The sequence below is a fragment of the Bombina bombina genome, chromosome 11 (genome assembly GCF_027579735.1).
Source record: "Bombina bombina isolate aBomBom1 chromosome 11, aBomBom1.pri, whole genome shotgun sequence".
Lineage (NCBI taxonomy): Eukaryota > Metazoa > Chordata > Amphibia > Anura > Bombinatoridae > Bombina > Bombina bombina.
The window spans coordinates 17,316,377-17,335,562 of record NC_069509.1 but is presented as its reverse complement, the minus strand read 5'-3'; positions in this window follow the sequence as shown (position 1 = coordinate 17,335,562).

Genomic DNA, 19,186 nt, shown 5'->3' with positions numbered 1-19,186 from the left:
AGAAGACCCTCCCCTATTAAAAAAATAGTCAAAGCAGTAGTAATAGCAACCTATGTGATTACACATAATTAGAAAAACCTGAAAAAACAAGATAAAACTAAGCAGAATCGGTTTTACATGTCATTGTATACAAAGGGGCATATTTATCAAGCTCTGAATGGAGCTTGATGCCCTGTGTTTCTCGCGAGCCTGCAGGCTCACCAGAAACAGCAGTTATGGTCACAAAGACCGCTGCTCCATAACCTGTCCGCCTGCTCTGAGCAGGCGGACAGACATCGCCGGAAATCAACCCGATCAAGTACGATCGGGTTGATTGACACCCCCTGCTGGCGGCCTATTGGCCGCAAGTCTGCAGGGGGCAGCGTTGCACCAGCAGCTCTTGTGAGCTACAAAAACAACAAGCAATCGAGTTGCACTCTAGTAAGGAATACAAAAGTATACAGGTGCATCCTAGAAAAATGGATATATAACAGCTATGCTATTATATAGCTCTTGTGAGCTGCTGGTGCAATGCTGAATACGGTGAGCGTCTGTCGGACCTGATCCGCACTGTTGGATCAGGTCCGACAGACCTTGATAAATTGGGGCCAAAGTTTCAAATAAAGGTGTTGTATTACAATATGACAATATACAGATAAACAGTCTGTCCCATAGACATTGTGAGCAAATGTTATCCCATAATAATCTATTATATCCCATAATAATACAAAACTCTAACAAAACATAAAACAGATCAAGATGTAAACTCTACATAATGCCTATATACAAGCTGAATCTACCCCTGTATCAAGTGCTAGCGATCAGACATTTAAAGATAAGAGGGATAAATACATATAATCCAGGTCTATATCAAAGTATGGTGTATAATATAAATGCATCACTACTCTGCATAACCACACACAGTAAAAAGAAATAATGAGGGCAGGTAAATGGAAAATGAGAGTTAATACCGGAAAATGCAAGGTTCTACATTTTGGAAGTAAAAATTAGTAGGGAACGTATATATTATTTAAATGGGACAGGACTTAGCCAAACAGAGGAGAAAAGGGATTTGGGAGTAGTAATAGATAACAAGCTAAAGATGGGTGCACAATGCAGGGCAGCGGCTTCAAAGGCTAATAAGATACTAGCATGTATTAAAATAGGCATTGATTCAAGGGAGGAAAGCATAATTATGTCACTATATAAATCCCTGGTAAGACCTCACCTTAAGTATGGAGTGCAGTTCCAGGGACCAATCGCAAAAAAAGATAGTGCAGAACTAGAGAAAGTTCAGAGAAGGGCCACAAAGCTAATAAGGGGAATATATATTTTAAGCTATGAGGAGAGGCTAGCCAAACTGTGTCGATTTTCTTTAGAAAAAATGCGCTTGAGAGGTGACATTATTACTTTATAGAAATATATTCAAGGCCCATATTCAGAGATGGCAGAAGCTCTGTTTATTCCAAGAAAATTGTTTGTGACAAGAGGTCACAATTTAAGGTTTAAGGAGGAAAGGAGATTTAATCTCCTGCAACAGAAACGTTTTTTCACTATAAGAGCAATAACATTGTGGAACTCATTACCAAAGGAGGTAGTGCATGCCAATACCCTAGATACATTTAAAAATTGTCTGGATACATTTCTGTCTAGAAACAAAATTCATGGATATGATTGCTAGTATTAAATGGGTCACCTTTTAGTGGGACTATTTAAGCTTAACTGGAGCTTTTTGTAAGTATTTTAGATTTGTATAGGTTGAAGTCGATGGACTTGGGTCTTTTTTAAACCTCATCTTCTATGTTACTATGTTACAAAAAGAATCAGTGCATACCTATACAGATTAAAATCGTCATGGAGCAGAAGAGTGTGTCACTCGATCAATAGCCCAAACAGGCTAGCCACATTCAGCTGCTATTGCGCAGTGTTACAAGTGCAACAATACTAAGTCTGTGGGTGTTCCACATTCCAATTGGCTAGACAGTTGGGCTATTGATTGAGTGTATTTTTTATGTGTTTTGTGACACTTTTAAGTTCCGTGAAACAGTTAACCAGATCTCTGAGGACGCTGTTATCCTTCTAGCATAAATCACGGTTGCGCTCATACAATTGCATTTACTTTCAATTTGTAATACCAGCGGTAAACCTGATGAGCACAAACACCTGTCATAAACCCCTTATCGCAAACGTTTGCATTCCACTCGTAATCTGGCCATTTATCTTGTAGAAAACCATGCATAAATTTGGTATGTAATACACCTTGTAACTCCTTAGAAAATATTTAAACATATTTAAATGACTAGTTTCGTATTTATTAAGCATATTTATTTGTAAGTATTGAGGGATCATTTATAAAGTACAGTAGATAAATCATTTGTGGGTTTTTTTATGGAAACATTCAGTATGTTTAACTCATGTAGTTTCATCATGTTGTTGTCTTTTCATTAGGCATCTAGAGTAATATGCATCTTTAGCCTGGGGAAAAAAAACTTCATGTCAAACTGAAGAAAACATTAAATTGTCTAAAAATTATAAATTAATTTGCAATTATTCCGAAAATAACATCATAGTAGATACATTTCTTATTTTTTTCTGCTGTTTTATTTTCCTTTCTACGCCCAAAATGTAATTGGAAAATCATTTTTTACAATGTTTTTAAAGTTTGAAAGGGTTTCTCTTTTATCTATATCAAAGTGTTTATAAATATTTAACTACCTGGAACAGAGCTCATTAGTAAGATAATTGTTTTAATGATTAAGGTCAAAGAAAAAAAACCTCTTGATTCTTTGTAACTTCCATGGGCATCTGACATTCTCCCAAGATGCTCTCACAAAGCTATGGATGCACCAGTAAGCAGTGATTACTTCAATCACATTGTGAGGAGGTCTCACCAGATCGATAAGAACATTGACATATTGGGGCAGAATTTATCAAGGGCAAAATAGCCCTGATGCACGTTTCCGCGCGAGCCTTCAGGTTTGCCAGAAAGAGCAGTTATGAAGCAGCGGTCTTAAGACTGCTGCTCCTTAACTGGTCCGCCTCCTCTGAGGCTGCAAACATCAATCCACCTGATCGTGTATGATCGGGTTGATTGACACCCCCTATTAGCGGCCGATTGGCCCCGAATCTGCAGGGGGCGGCATTGCACAAGTAGTTCACTAGAGATGTCTGGCGGACATGATACGCTACAGCATATCATGTCCACCAGACTTTGATAAATCGACCCCATTGTATTCTTTATTCTGTGGCAAAAGGTTGGAGAGACTATGTTACAATTGACCAATTATTTAAACACTTCAAAACCCATTTTGGATTCCTGCCTTTGAGTTGCATGCTAGTATGGAGAGCACATTTAACCAAGTTACTCATCAAGATTTAGGTCTGTAAGAATATTTAAACTTTATGTTCTTTTCACCCATATATTATGTTAAGTCAAATAATTTACCTTTCTACTCCCTACATAACAACAAATGTTCATCTAACCAATTTAAAAGTAAAAAATATATAGAATTTCTTGTCCTAATGAGATATCAGTTAGTGTCTCAACATTTAAACCTCACAGCTGGCACTAATATATTACTGTCTAAGTTTATTACAATATACATTGTCTTTGGTTTTATATACCCTTACAGGAAGATGATCAAGTATTGCATTATTCTTTAGTGTATATTATAAGAGCTGTATAACCAGGAATTAGAGTTCCTCATAAAGAGTTCAAGTATCACCTTTGTGCAAGATGAGTTTATAAAAGCAATCTCAGAAATAGGAAACCAGTTCACCGTAGATTAATTTATAATGGAGTATTTTGTTGTAACAGCCTTAACCTAAGTCCCTGTTACTACAGCATTGAAGAGTCCAGCTTCTGTTTCTAATGCTCGGCCTGGTATATCCAGCTTCTGTTTCTTATGCTCGGCCTGGCAGATCCAGCTTCTGTTTCTAATGCTCGGCCTGACAGATCCAGCTTCTGTTTCTAATGCTCGGCCTGGCAGATCCAGCTTCTGTTTCTAATGCTCAGCCTGACAGATCCAGCTTCTGTTTCTAATGCTGAGCCTGGCAGATCCAGCTTCTGTTTCTAATGCTCGGCCTGACAGATCCAGCTTCTGTTTCTAATGCTCGGCCCGGCAGATCCAACTTCTGTTTCTAATGCTGGGCCTGGCAGATCCAGCTTCTGTTTCTAATGCTGAGCCTGGCAGATCCAGCTTCTGTTTCTAATGCTCGGCCTGACAGATCCAGCTTCTGTTTCTAATGCTCGGCCTGGCAGATCCAGCTTCTGTTTCTAATGCTCAGCCTGACAGATCCAGCTTCTGTTTCTAATGCTGAGCCTGGCAGATCCAGCTTCTGTTTCTAATGCTCGGCCTGGCAGATCCAGCTTCTGTTTCTAATGCTGAGCCTGGCAGATCCAGCTTCTGTTTCTAATGCTCGGCCTGACAGATCCAGCTTCTGTTTCTAATGCTCAGCCTGGCAGATCCAGCTTCTGTTTCTAATGCTCAGCCTGACAGATCCAGCTTCTGTTTCTAATGCTCGGCCTGCCAGATCCAGCTTCTGTTTCTAATGCTCGGCCTGGTATATCCAGCTTCTGTTTCTTATGCTCGGCCTGGCAGATCCAGCTTCTGTTTCTAATGCTCGGCCTAGAAGATCCAGCTTCAGTTTCTAATGCTCATCCTGGCAGATCCAGCTTCTGTTTCTAATGCTTAGCCTGGCAGATCCAGCTTCTGTTTCTAATGCTCGGCCTGGCAGATCCAGCTTCTGTTTCTAATGCTCGGCCTGACAGATCCAGCTTCTGTTTCTTATGCTCGGCCTGGCAGATCCAGCTTCTGTTTCTAATGCTCGGCCTGGCAGATCCAGCTTCTGTTTCTAATGCTCGGCCTGGCAGATCCAGCTTCTGTTTCTAATGCTGGGCCTGGCAGATCCAGCTTCTGTTTCTAATGCTCGGCCTGGCAGATCCAGCTTCTGTTTCTAATGCTCGGCCTGGCAGATCCAGCTTCTGTTTCTAATGCTCGGCCTGGCAGATCCAGCTTCTGTTTCTAATGCTCGGCCTGGTATATCCAGCTTCTGTTTCTTATGCTCGGCCTGGCAGATCCATCTTCTGTTTCTAATGCTCGGCCTGGCAGATCCAGCTTCTGTTTCTAATGCTCGGCCTAGAAGATCCAGTTTCTGTTTCTAATGCTCAGCCTGGCAGATCCAGCTTCTGTTTCTAATGCTTAGCCTGGCAGATCCAGCTTCTGTTTCTAATGCTCGGCCTGGCACATCCAGCTTCTGTTTCTAATGCTCGGCCTGACAGATCCAGCTTCTGTTTCTTATGCTCGGCCTGGCAGATCCAGCTTCTGTTTCTAATGCTCGGCCTGGCAGATCCAGCTTCTGTTTCTAATGCTCGGCCTGGCAGATCCAGCTTCTGTTTCTAATGCTCGGCCTGGCAGATCCAGCTTCTGTTTCTAATGCTCGGCCTGGCAGATCCAGCTTCTGTTTCTAATGCTCGGCCCGGCAGATCCAACTTCTGTTTCTAATGCTCGGCCTGGCAGATCCAGCTTCTGTTTCTAATGCTTGGCCTGGCAGATCCAGCTTCTGTTTCTTATGCTCGGCCTGGCAGATCCAGCTTCTGTTTCTAATGCTGAGCCTGGCAGATCCAGCTTCTGTTTCTAATGCTCGGCCTGACAGATCCAGCTTCTGTTTCTAATGCTCGGCTCGGCAGATCCAACTTCTGTTTCTAATGCTTGGCCTGGCAGATCCAGCTTCTGTTTCTAATGCTCGGCCTGGCAGATCCAGCTTCTGTTTCTAATGCTCGGCCTGGCAGATCCAGCTTCTGTTTCTAATGCTGGGCCTGGCAGATCCAGCTTCTGTTTCTAATGCTCAGCCTGGCAGATCCAGCTTCTGTTTCTAATGCTCGGCTTGACAGATCCAGCTTCTGTTTCTAATGCTCGGCCTGGCAGATCCAGCTTCTGTTTCTAATGTTCGGCCTAGCAGATCCAGCTTCTGTTTCTAATGCTCGGCCTGGCAGATCCAGCTTCTGTTTCTAATGCTCGGCCTGGCAGATTCAGCTTCTGTTTCTAATGCTCGGCCTGGCAGATCCAGCTTCTGTTTCTAATGCTCGGCCTGGCAGATCCAGCTTCTGTTTCTAATGCTCGGCCTGGCATATCCAGCTTCTGTTTCTAATGTTCGGCCTAGCAGATCCAGCTTCTGTTTCTAATGCTCGGCCTGGCAGATCCAACTTCTGTTTCTAATGCTAGAAAGATCAGCATGCACTCTTGTCAAAATCATTTACCTCAAAAAAATGCTACATGGGAACCTTTACAAGTTAAATTGAAAGTAATACTGCAGTATGTGCATTACGCTTCCTGCTAATTCTCATTGGGTATTAAGAGCAATTGATTTACTTGTGAAGAAAGATGCACCTCTGCAAGTATTACAAGAAAACACTGATTTAGTCAGGACAGGAACATACAGCAGATAAATGTAATAATACTTTTTACTAATATTCTGTCCCTAAATAATTGTATCAGCACATTTGATAAATACACTGATAAGTATCACAGTAATGGCATTTCTTAATTCAAATACCAACAAACGGCTAGATTACGATTTTTGAGTGCTATAGGGAAATTAACGAATGCAACAAAAGTGGCATTATTTAATCCCCTATAGCTCTGCCATTACAAGTTTTAAAAAAACAGGCTTGTGCAAGCAAAATGGCTGCGTTGAGCTCCATACTGCACCAAAAGCAAGCACTTTGTTTGACATGCTCATGCACGCTTTCCCCATAGACATCAATGGGCAGAGCGGGTCAGAAAAAAGTCTAACACCTGCGATGGCGGAAAGAAAAGCTCCGTAACGCATCCCCATTGATGTCTATGAGGAAAAAGAAAAACATAAATTATGCTTACCTGATAATTTTATTTCCATCGTGGGGAGGAGAGTCCACTGCGGGACATCACTTGTGGGAAATAAGAACCTGGCCACCAGGAGGAGGAAAAGACACCCCAGTCAAAAGCTTAAATACCTCCCCCACTTCCCTCATCCCCAGTCATTCTGCCAAGGGAACAAGGAACAGTAGGAGAAATATCAGGGTATAAATGGTGCCAGAAGAACAAAAATAAATTTAGGTCCGCCCACTGGAGAACAGGCGGGTGCAGTGGAATCTAATCCCCACGATGGCAATGAAATTATCAGGTAAGCATAATTTATGTTTTCCATCTAAAGGGGAGAAGAGTCCACTGCTTCATTCATCACTTGTGGGAACAAATACCCAAGCTCTAGAGGACACCGAATGAAGAAAACGGGAGGTTAAAGGGGGCAGACCTTATACTGAGGGCACCCCAGCCTGCAGAACCTTTCTCCCAAAAGCTGCTTCCGCCAAAGCAAAAACGTCTAATTTGTGAAATTTTCAAAAGTATGTAAGGATGACCAGGTGGCCTTACAAATCTGCTCCATAGAAGCCTCATTCTTAAAGGCCCAAGAAGAGGCCACAGCTCTAGTCAAGTGAGCCGTAATCCTCTGAGGAGACTTGTGTCCCACTGTCTCATAAGCCAGATGGATCCTACTCCACAACCAAAAGGATAGAGAAGTTGCAGAGGCCCTCTGCCCCCTGCATCTTCCAGAGTACACCACAAATAAAGACGTCTGTCTGAACTCCTTCATGGCTTGAAGATAAAACTTCAAGGCTCAAACCACATCAAGATTATGAAGTAACCTCTCCTTTGAAGAGCAAGGGTTAGGACACAAGGAAGGAACCACTATCTCCTGGTTAATGTTACGACTCAATACTACCTTGGTAAGAAATCCCAAACCGGTTCACAGAACGGCTTTGTCAGCATGAAAAACGAAGTAAGGAGACTCAAAGTGCAAGGCCGCCAACTCAGAGACTCTGCGTGCAGAAGCAATAGCCAATAACAACAGGACCTTCCATGAGAGAATCTTAATGTCCAGGGCATGCATAGGCTCAAATGGAGCCCTCTGTAAAACCTTAAGCAACAAGTTCAAGCTCCAGGGAGGAGCGGAATTCCTGAAGACCGGTCTAATCCTAACCAGAGCCTGAACAAAAGACTGAATGTCAGGAAGCTCCGCTTAGGGAACTGGCGGCAAGACCCTTATCCAGACCATCCTGGAGAAATACCATGGGTATCCTCATTCCTCAAACCAAGACAAGTAGGTCCTCCACACCTTGTGGTAGATGTGTCTAGTGACCGGCTTCCTGGCCTGGACGAGAGTGTCAATCACTCTTTCTGAAAAACCTCTTTTGGCTAAGACTCCACGCAGTCAGCCACAGAGAATTAAGATTTTGATGTAGAAAAGGACTAGCAGATCCTTGTGACAAGGTAACTTCCACGGTGGATATGACGACATCGCCAATAGATCCACAAACCACGTCCTCTGTGGCCACTACGGAACAATCAGAATAGCTGAAGCTTGCTCCTGCTTGATGCGGGCCACTACTTGAGGTAGAAGAGACAACGGTGGAAATGTGTAGATTAGGTTGAAGTCCCAGGGTACCGCCAAGGTGTCTATCAGTTCCGCCTGGGGATCCCTGGATTGAGACCCATATTGGGGTAGCTTGCAATTGAGTCTGTATGCCATGAGATCTATTTCTACAGCACTGTAAGGTGAGACCGGCACAGGGCAATGCCTTCCTAGGCTCTGATGCAAGTCGGTCAAGCTGGCGACCTCCAGCTCCACAATGTAAAACAATCAAACAGTCCACAGCATCAGTAAAGTAAAGGAATCTTCTTTATTAAATGATTAAAAGCATACAAGACAGGTATGCGACGTTTCGAGACCGCAGTCTCTTAATCATGCATACTCAATAATGCACCTGTCTCTTAATTTAAAGGCAGTGTCAAACAATCACATTCAGGATCCAAAATAACACACCTTGTGCTTGGAGTAACCCTTTCATCTCTTGCTTACACATATGAATACAATTGTGATTTAAGTATGTGGATACTGCCATCCATAGATAGAAACACTAATAAAAACAATATATTTACACAAAGAACAGGTAAATTACAAAATACAGGTAAAAAGCACATGTACACATACAGAAAAGTTATTTTATCTCGATTTCGCAAAGATTTAAATGCATATTTATACAAATTTTTAGAAACACTGCTGTTATGTTCTATGCAATATATTAACTCTTTATCTTAAACCTGTAGAGAACGAGATATACAAGTTATCCTGTATTAACTATAAATTTATTTGCAACCCTAAACCTTAGGAATACACTCATGATAAAATAATCCAGAGAGTAAATAGAGGAGTACATGGACCAGAATAAGAAGTTTTTTTAAAATTACAGTATAGCCCAAAGAAGATTTAAAGGTGAGTTTGCTCAGAGGAAGACCGACAGATCCCATTCTCTATTTAACCCCTTAGGGTACATAGAATCCAACCTGTGGATCCAGAATGCCTCTCTTTGTTTTAGAAGCATTTCTCTGTCGCCTCCTCCTCTGAGCACTCCCACTTGGTCTATGGTTTGCCAGCGTAACTGGCTAATTTGATGGCCATATTCCACAAAGTGGCAAGCTACTGGTGCCTTATCGTCTTTCTTTCTAATATTTGACTTATGTTTATTAAGTCTATTTCTCATGCTTTGGATCGTTTCACCTACATAAATACGGGCACATGGGCATTTAATTATATATACCACATATGTGGACTCGCATGTATAATGTGATTTTAACTTAAATTTATGACCATTTATAGGGTGTATAAATTCCTTGCCCTTGATAACAGAATTACAATTACAACACCCTAGACATGGGTAACAACCAACATTCCTCTCAGTGATGTATCTTTCTTTATTTGGTCGTTTAGATCCTAAGTCAGATTTTACTAGAAAGTCACTAAGATTTTTAACTCGCTTGTGGGCCATAATGGGTTTATTCTGCAATATTTTTATTTCTTTATTGCAATCCTGAATAATATGCCAGTGCCTTCTTATGATCTTGGATATCTTATTACTGTACTCATTATGTTGGGATATAAAAATCAATTTATCATCTTTAGCTTGTCTTGCTTTATCTCTATCCCTTACTTTATGTATATTCTGTATCTCTTGATCAATTAGCACTGCTGGATACCCTCTATCTAGAAACTTTTTGCCCATTTCCTTAAACCTAGTTTTTTTGATCTCTTGCTCACTGACAATTCTGTGCACCCTAATCAGTTGACTCCTAGGTAATGGGTCCTTTAACCTGTTGTTATGAAAACTGTCGTACCTTAAAAGGGTGTTGCGATCTGTTTCTTTGCAATGTATGTCAACTTTCAATTCAGTACCCTTTTTATATACCTCAGTGTCCAGAAACACCATCCTTTCTTCACTTAAATTTAAAGTGAACTCTAGGCCTGCTACCTCATGATTGATCTCATCCACAAAACGAACCAGGGAGTCCCTGCTGCCCCACCATATGCCAAAGATGTCATCTATGAATCTCCACCAAGTGGCGCCATACTTCTGAAAAAGCTGATTATTATAGACAAACTTTTCTTCAAAAAAATTCATGTAAAGGTTGGCATATGATGGGGCAGCATTAGACCCCATGGCCGTTCCCTTCTTTTGTATATACCAAGAATCCCTAAAAATGAAATAATTATAAAATAACACTACTCTCAGTAATTCTTCAAAAACATCAATTTGTTGCAAATTATATTCTCCTGATGTTGTTAGCATGTGTCTTATTATACCAATGCCACTCTCGTGCTTTATTGAGGTGTATAAACTCTTTACATCTAATGTGTAAATTATGCATTTAGAGCAGTCTAATTCTAATGTGGATAATTTACTGATAAAGTCACTTGTATCCTTAATGTATGAGGACATTCTTTCTACACTAGGTTGCAGCACTTTATCCAAAAAAACAGCAATATTAGAGAATGCAGATTCTACATTGGACACAATGGGTCGCCCCGGGGGATTTTGCATATTTTTATGTACCTTAGGTACGGTATAAAAAATGGGGGTTCTTGGATGTTCTCTATATAAATATTCTCCCATTGTTTTATCAATAATACCTGCTCTAGTGGCATTAGTTATAATACGTTTGATTTCTTTCTGAATCTTAAAAATAGGGTTGGTGTCTAACTTCTGATAGGTGTCAGTATCTTGTAATTGTGTCAGAATCTCATTTATATAATACTCTTTATCTAGGACTATGGTAGCTCCGCCCTTGTCCGCTCTTTTAATTATGATTTCATTATCTTTTTGTTTAATAGTTTTAATGGCCTTTCGTTCAACCTTAGATAAATTCAAGTTTTTCCTTTTTCTATCCTTGGTTACTTTTGTTTCTAATTCTTTAATATCAGACATAACCAATTTTGTGAATGTGTCTAGACTGCTGTTGTGTACCTGAGGTGTAAATGTACTCTTTTTATACAGATTATACCTTTTTGGAGTGATGGCACAGCCTTTGTCAGATTTACTTAACATGTTGTCATTTATGCCAATGTGTTTATTACCAAAAAACAATTTCAATTTTATACTTCTAAAAAATCTAAACAAATCTTTGTTTAGCTCAAAGAAGTCCAATTCTTTATAGGGGCAGAAGGATAACCCTTTTTCTAAAAGTTCGTACTCACTGCTCTCCAATTTGGTTTTAGAAATGTTTATCACTGTTTGCGGGGCTTCCGTTTGCCTTGTCCCCTCGTCTTCATCTGCTTGGACTGCTCTCCGCCGATGTTTCCTCCCACCTCTGTGGCTCCGTCTTCGCTGCTGGATAAAAAAGGGGATGATGATCCGGATGACGTTTCTGTTGTAGCACCGCCCCCTTCCTTACGTCTCTGCTGTTGATTGGTATACCGCCCTTGGCGTCGCTGTGACGTAGTGGGGAATCCTCTCTGTGACTCAAAGTAACCCGACCTCCACTTGTAAACTCTGCCTCTCATATAGTCGTCTTCATCACGGACAAATTTTAACCGCTTCCTTTCCTGAATCAGCTTTTTCAGGTCAGATATTTTTTCATCTGTTTTCTTCAGGAATTCGTCCAGAGCTTCAGCTGTTAGCGACTTTACCAATTCATTTCTGCAGGTTTCTATATCTTTTTCTTGTTGTTCCACATCTTTGAGTAGGTATTCTACGGTCAGGGTTATTAGATCATAACTGCATTTATTCAAAATCGCCTCAAATTTATCACAGTATTCTTCATTCTCACGTAGTAATGTGGGGCGGGTATTCATCCGTAGGCCTCTCGGAATCCTTTTAACCCTATGATATTCAGATAACGTTGTAATATGTAGATCCCAAGCTAGATTCTTGCTCTTTAAATTTTCAAATTTTTTCTCATGGTCTTGGATGGGTATAGTTTTCAAAAAGTCTCTAGATCCTCTGGTTAGAGTGGTTATACGTGCTGCTTCCATTTCAGTGTACATAAATACTTTATTACCATCTGTCTTTTGCTGCTTTTCCATCTTAAAGGATTATATCCAAGTTAAAATGTCCTTAATCTTTAACCCTTCTGCTCGAGTCCCCAGTCGCTCATATAGATACAGCACTGTAAGGTGAGACCGGCACAGGGCAATGCCTTCCTAGGCTCTGATGCAAGTCGGTCAAGCTGGCGACCTCCAGCTCCACAATGTAAAACAATCAAACAGTCCACAGCATCAGTAAAGTAAAGGAATCTTCTTTATTAAATGATTAAAAGCATACAAGACAGGTATGCGACGTTTTGAGACCGCAGTCTCTTAATCATGCATACACAATAATGCACCTGTCTCTTAATTTAAAGGCAGTGTCAACCAATCACATTCAGGATCCAAAATAACACACCTTGTGCTTGGAGTAACCCTTTCATCTCTTGCTTACACATATGAATACAATTGTGATTTAAGTATGTGGATACTGCCATCCATAGATAGAAACACTAATAAAAACAATATATTTACACAAAGAACAGGTAAATTACAAACTACAGGTAAAAAGCACATGTACACATACAGAAAAGTTATTATATCTCGATTTCGCAAAGATTTAAATGCATATTTATACAAATTTTTAGAAACACTGCTGTTATGTTCTATGCAATATATTAACTCTTTATCTTAATCCTGTAGAGAACGAGATATACAAGTTATCCTGTATTAACTATAAATTTATTTGCAACCCTAAACCTTAGGAATACACTCATGATAAAATAATCCAGAGAGTAAATAGAGGAGTACATGGACCAGAATAAGTAGTTTTTTTAAAATTACAGTATAGCCCAAAGAAGATTTAAGGTGAGTTTGCTCAGAGGAAGACCGACAGATCCCATTCTCTATTTAACCCCTTAGGGTACATAGAATCCAACCTGTGGATCCAGAATGCCTCTCTTTGAGATCTATTTCTGGCATCCCTCATCTGCTGTAGATCTCCGCAAACATCTCAGGGTGGAGAGACCATTCCCCTGGATGAAACATCTGTCTGCTCAGAAAATCTGCTTCACAGTTGTCCACACCCGGATTGTGGATCATTGAGAGTGAACAATTGTGAGTCTCTGCCCAATCCAGAATCCAAGATACTTCCCTCATTGCTAGGGAGCTTCTCGTCCCCCCAGGGTAGTTTATGTAAGCCGCCGAGGTGATGTTGTCCACCAAGACAGGGACTTCCTCACATGTCCAGAGATATCGGTTGGGACAAATCTGAATGATCGCTGTTCCATTGTCTCAACATGCACAGCTGAAGAGGTCTGAGATAGAACCTGGCGAATGGGATGACATCTATGCTAGATACCATAAGCCTGATTACTTCCATACACTTGGCCACAGATGCCCTGGAGGATGTCTGCAGGGTTAGACAGTTGGATGCAAGCTTGCAACATCTCTGGTCTGTAAGAAATATCTTCAATGCAGAAGAATCTAGGATCCTACCCAGGAACTCCACCCTGTTGCTTGGGACCAATGAACTCTTTCCTTCATTTATCTTCCACCCGTGTGAACGAAGTAGAAGGAGGAGAGCTCTCGAATGATCCTCCGCCAGACTGTAGGATGGAGCCTGGATAAGTATATCATCCAGATATGGAGCCACTGCAATCCCTCTGGCTCTCGCTACTGCGATAAGAGCTCCCAGAACATTTATAAAGACTCTTGGGGTGGTCACCAGACCAAACAGAAGGGCCACAAACTGGAAGTGCTGGTCCAGGAAGGCAAACCTTAGAAATTTGAAGTGATCCTTGTGGATTGGAACATGAAGGTAAGCATCCTTAGGTCTATAGTTGTCATGAATTGCCCCTCTTGAACCAGGGGCAATATTGACCTGATCGTCTCCATCTTGAATGATGGGACTGACAAAAACATGTTTAGGGTCTTTAGGTCCAGAATGGGACAAAAGTGCCCTCCTTCTTTGGGACCACAAAAAGGTTTGAATAATACCCCAGACCTCTTTCTGCCGGAGAAACTGGGATGATTACCCAGAGAGATTAGAGATGCCTCACACACCCCAGGAAGGCGTCTCTCTTTTCTAGTCTTGAAGAAATGTTTGACAAGAGAAACCTGCCTCTGGGCGGATACTATTTGAAATCTATCCTCTACCCCTAAGCAACGACCTCCAGGACCCAAGGGTCTGTAACGTCTCCCCTCCAGGCCCCCACAAAAATAGATAGTCTGTCCCCTACCTGATCCAAGGACAGGTCAGGGGCCACCTCTTCATGCCGACTTTGACTCAGTGGGCTTCTTGTTCTGCTTGGACTTGTTCCAAGAGTTTGCTGGCTTCCAAGATCCCTTGGATTGCTCAGATTTTGCGGAAGGCTGCTGGCACTGAGACTTGTCTGCACGAAAGGGACGAAAAGTAGATCCCTTAGGTTTGGTTTTCTTATCTTGAGGTAAGAAGGCCCCCTTGCCACCCGTGACTGTAGACATGAGAGAATCCAGGCCAGAGCCAAATAAAACCTTCCCCTTGAATGGTAGGGAAAGCAGCCAAGACTTAGACATCATGTCAGCAGACCACAATTTTAGCATCAGAGCCCTGTGAGCTAAAACAGAAAACCCTGATGTCTTAGCATTCAGGCGAATAATCTGCATGTTAGCATCACAAATTAATGAATGTGCTACCCTTAAGGCTTTGATTTTATCCAAAATCTCATCGAGGGGGGTCTCCACCTCGACCATTGCTGATAGTGCATCACACCAATAGGTAGCAGCACCAGCCACTGCAGTGCAGTTGGAAAACAAATCCTGTCAGTTGGAACCTCTTCTGCACTATGGACTCCATCTTTTTATCCATGGGTTTCTTAAAAGAGAAGCTATCCTCAAGCGGAATGGTCATTCTCTTAGCGAGCGTGGAGATAGCACCATCCACCTTAGGGATGGTTCACCAGAGTTCAAGCTGCGCATCCGGAATGGGGAAAATCTTCTTAAGATGAGGGAGAAAAGAGCAAACCCAGTTAATTCTTAATAATGGTCGCTATTTTGATAGGAACCAGGAAGTCCTGGGGCACTACCCTGTCCTCGTAAACACTATCCAGTTTAGGGATCTAAAGTTCCTCCGGGAGTTTCCGTTCCGAAACTTCCAGCGTAGCAAGCACTTCCTTCAGCAGGAAACGCAAGTGCTCCATCTTTAATTTGAAATCTGAAGTAGCTGATTCCGACCCAGAAATGACATCCTCCGATAAGTTGGAATTGTCCTCCTCAGCGGATAATCTGTCTGAGATATCCAGCAGAGTTGAAGACCCCTGAGACGGATAGCAGTGCTGTACGTTCCGCTTGCGCTTAGTAGGATGAGGCATCACATTTATGGCCGCAGAAACCACCGTGTGCAACTGATCAGCAAAGACTGGAGGCCAAAGGGCCCCTCCCGCGGGAGGGTTGGTAGTGCCCTGAGGAAATGCTTGTTAAATCAGAGATGCTTGTAGGGAATGCACCTCGCGGGATGGATAACCCTCAGTCATACTAAATATTTTATTCTTTTTGGAAGTAGCGATATTGTCATAACATGTGGAAAAGAGCTGTAATGGCGGTTCCACCGGAACCTCCTCACAGTATATACAGTTAGTAGGTTTAGATAAAGAAGGAGTATCCTCCAACATATCAGAGTCCTCCATAGCTTGCGTCTTTATTAAGGAACTTGATTATTGATTAAATGGCACCTTTATATCACAAGAGCCGGGGCACTCACCACCTCCTATGACCCGGACTACAAGAAACAGCTTTTGTCTCCTCCGAACACCAATCAAGAAAGTTGAAGTTACTGAGGCCAAACCCGGTCACATGGAGTGCCATGCAGGACTGCCCCTGCTCTGAGCAAAAAAGCCTACCTCAATCTCTCTCTAACTGTTCCACACTGACAGAGCCTCATCTCACACAAGTGCAGAAAAAAAACACAATAAACATTATTATGTATATTCAAATCCCCCCTGTTCCATAACCCACTTCCGAGGGCATTACCCTAGATTCTATACAGATAAAAGGAGTCACACTGTGACCCTGTCTTCTTGCATTATCACATATATATAATGAAACAATCTTACCAGAATCAATGCCGTGGAACAGGAACACGGCCCTTCAAGTGTGACAGGTTAGTAGTGTCACTCCTGACATGGACTTGAGAGAATAAAAGCAGGCAGCGAAACATGTCAACGCTGATTGCTTAAGGAGCTGTTAATATGAGTCGGGATGGATTTGCAGAAGAACTCCCCCTGTATCTCCGGACTCTAACTTTCACCCATGTTCTCACTGAGAGGCTGATAGGACTACTTAAAACTCCAGTCCCATTGCAAAGAGTACTACACTCCATAAGAGACTACTCCGAATCTTCTGACACTTCTCTGCCAACCTCCTGTGGCGAAAGGCAAAGAATGACTGGGGGATGAGGGAAGTGGAGGAGGTATTTAAGCCTTTGGCTGGGGTGTCTTTGCCTCCTCCTGGTGTCCAGGTTCTTATTTCCCACAAGTGATGAATGAAGCAGTGGACTCTCCTCCCCTTTAGATGGAAATATAGTTAAAAACCTAACAACCCAACATAAACCCTTAGTCTAAACACCCCTAATCTGCTGCCCCCGACATCGCCACGCCTGCCTACAGTTATTAACCCCTAATCTGCCGCTCCCGAAATCGCCTCAACTAAATAAAGCTATTAACCCTTAAACCTCTAGCCTCCCACATCACTACTACTAAATAAACCTATTAACCCCTAAGCCGCCAGCCCCCATATCGCAACAACCCAAATTAAACTATATTAACCCCTAAAGCTAACCCTAATGTAACCCTAATCTTAGCGTAACCCTGACCTAACCCTAACACCCCCTAACTTTAACATAAATAAAATATAGCTAAATTAAAGTTACAATTATTAAATAATACTACATAGGGCTGCTAAAATCCTATTGGCTATTCAAATCTTGGCTAATTCTTTGAATTAGCCAATAGAATGCGAGCTGCATAAATCCTGTTGGCTGATTTGAATAGCCAATAGGATTTTAGCAGCCCTAATTCCTATTGGCTGATTCAAAATTTTCAGCCAATAGGAATGAAAAGGACGCCATCTTGAATTGCGTCCCTTGCATTGAAGATTCAGTGTACGGTGGTGACCGTAATGAAGAGGATGCTCCGCACCAGATGTCTTCAGGATGAACCCGCTCCGTTCCACCGGGATCAAGATAGAAGATGCCGCCTGGATGAAGATTGAAGAGGCCGTCTGGATGAAGACTTCAACGCCGGGATGAAGATTGAAGAGGCAGCCTGGATGAAGACTTCTCGCCACCTGGATGAGGACTCTGGGATGGAGATCGTTCAAGCGGGACTTCAAAAACTGTAAGCGGATTGTCGGGCGTTAGTGTTAGGCTTTTTTTAAAGGGTTTTTTCGGTGGGTTTTTTTTAGTTTAGGGTTTGGGCAGTAAAAGAGCTAAATGCCCTTTTAAGGGAAATGCCCATGCAAACTAACAATGGGTATCTTAGGTTTTTTTAGAATTAGATTTTTTATTTTGGGGGGTTGGTTGGGTGGTGGGTTTTACTGTTGTGTTTTTTTTTTTACAGGTAAAAGAGCTGATATCTTTGGGGCAATGCCCCACAAAAGGCCCTTTTAAGGGCCATTTGCAGTTTATTGTAGGCTAGGTTTTTTTTTATTTTGGGTGGGCTTTTTTATTTTAATAGGGCTATTCGATTGGGTGTAATTATTTTTTATTTTTGATAATGGCATTTGTAATTTTCAGTAATTTAGTGTTTGTTATTTTTTGTAACTTAGTATTTTTTTGTTTTTGTAATTAGTTTGTAATTTTTAGAGTAGTGTTAGGATTTTTTTAATGTGTAGTTTATTTTATTTTATTGGTAGTTAGTTTAATTTTAGTTTAATAGTTATATTAGTTTAATTGTTAATTTAAACTTAGTTCTTTTAATTTGACAGGTAACTTTAAATTTAATTTAAGATAGGGAAATTGTAAATTTAATATAAAGTTAGGGGTGCGTTAGGTTTAGGGGTTACTAGTTTAATTTAGTTTATTGCAATGTGGGGGGGGGTTTGGTTTAGGGGTTAATAGTTTAAGTTAGTATTTTTCTTTGTGGTTACGCTTGCAGTTTAGGGGTTAATATGTTTATTATAGTGGTGGCGGTGTAGGGCTTAATAACTTTAGTATAGTGGGGCGATGTGGGTGGATGGCAGATTAGCGGTTAATAACATTTAAATACTGTTTGCGATGCGGGAGGGCGGCAGTTTAGGGGTTAATAACATTAGTATAGTGGTGACGATTTCGGGGAGGTTAATACATATTATTAGTGGCGGCAATATTGGGAGCGGCAGATTAGGGGTTAATAAATTTAATATAGTGTTTGCAATGCGGGAGGGCCTCGGTTTAGGGGTTAATAGGTAGCTTATGGGTGTTTAGTGTACTTTGTAGCAGTTTAGTTATGAGTTTTATGTTACAGATTTGTAGCGTAAAACTCATAACTACTGACTTAGATGGGGTTACGGATCTTGTCGTTTTAGTCTGTAACGCCATTTTTTTTAGCCAGAACGCAAAAATCGTAATACCAGCGCTATGGGAATCCCATGAAAAAAAGAATGACTTTGCGTTACAGGCTAAAAGGGTTGCGGTACACCTATACCGACAAGACTTGTAATGGCTGCGGTGCTGTTTTAACACTGAAAATACCATATTTTCAGCGTTAAAAGACAAACGCACAAACTTGTAATCTAGCTGATAGTGCAGTAAGATATTTGCATTTAGAAGGTTAACTAAAATATTCATCAATAAAACAATTGCAAAATGACACATTATGACACATTTAGGGCTAGGTTACAAGTTGAGTGCAAAATA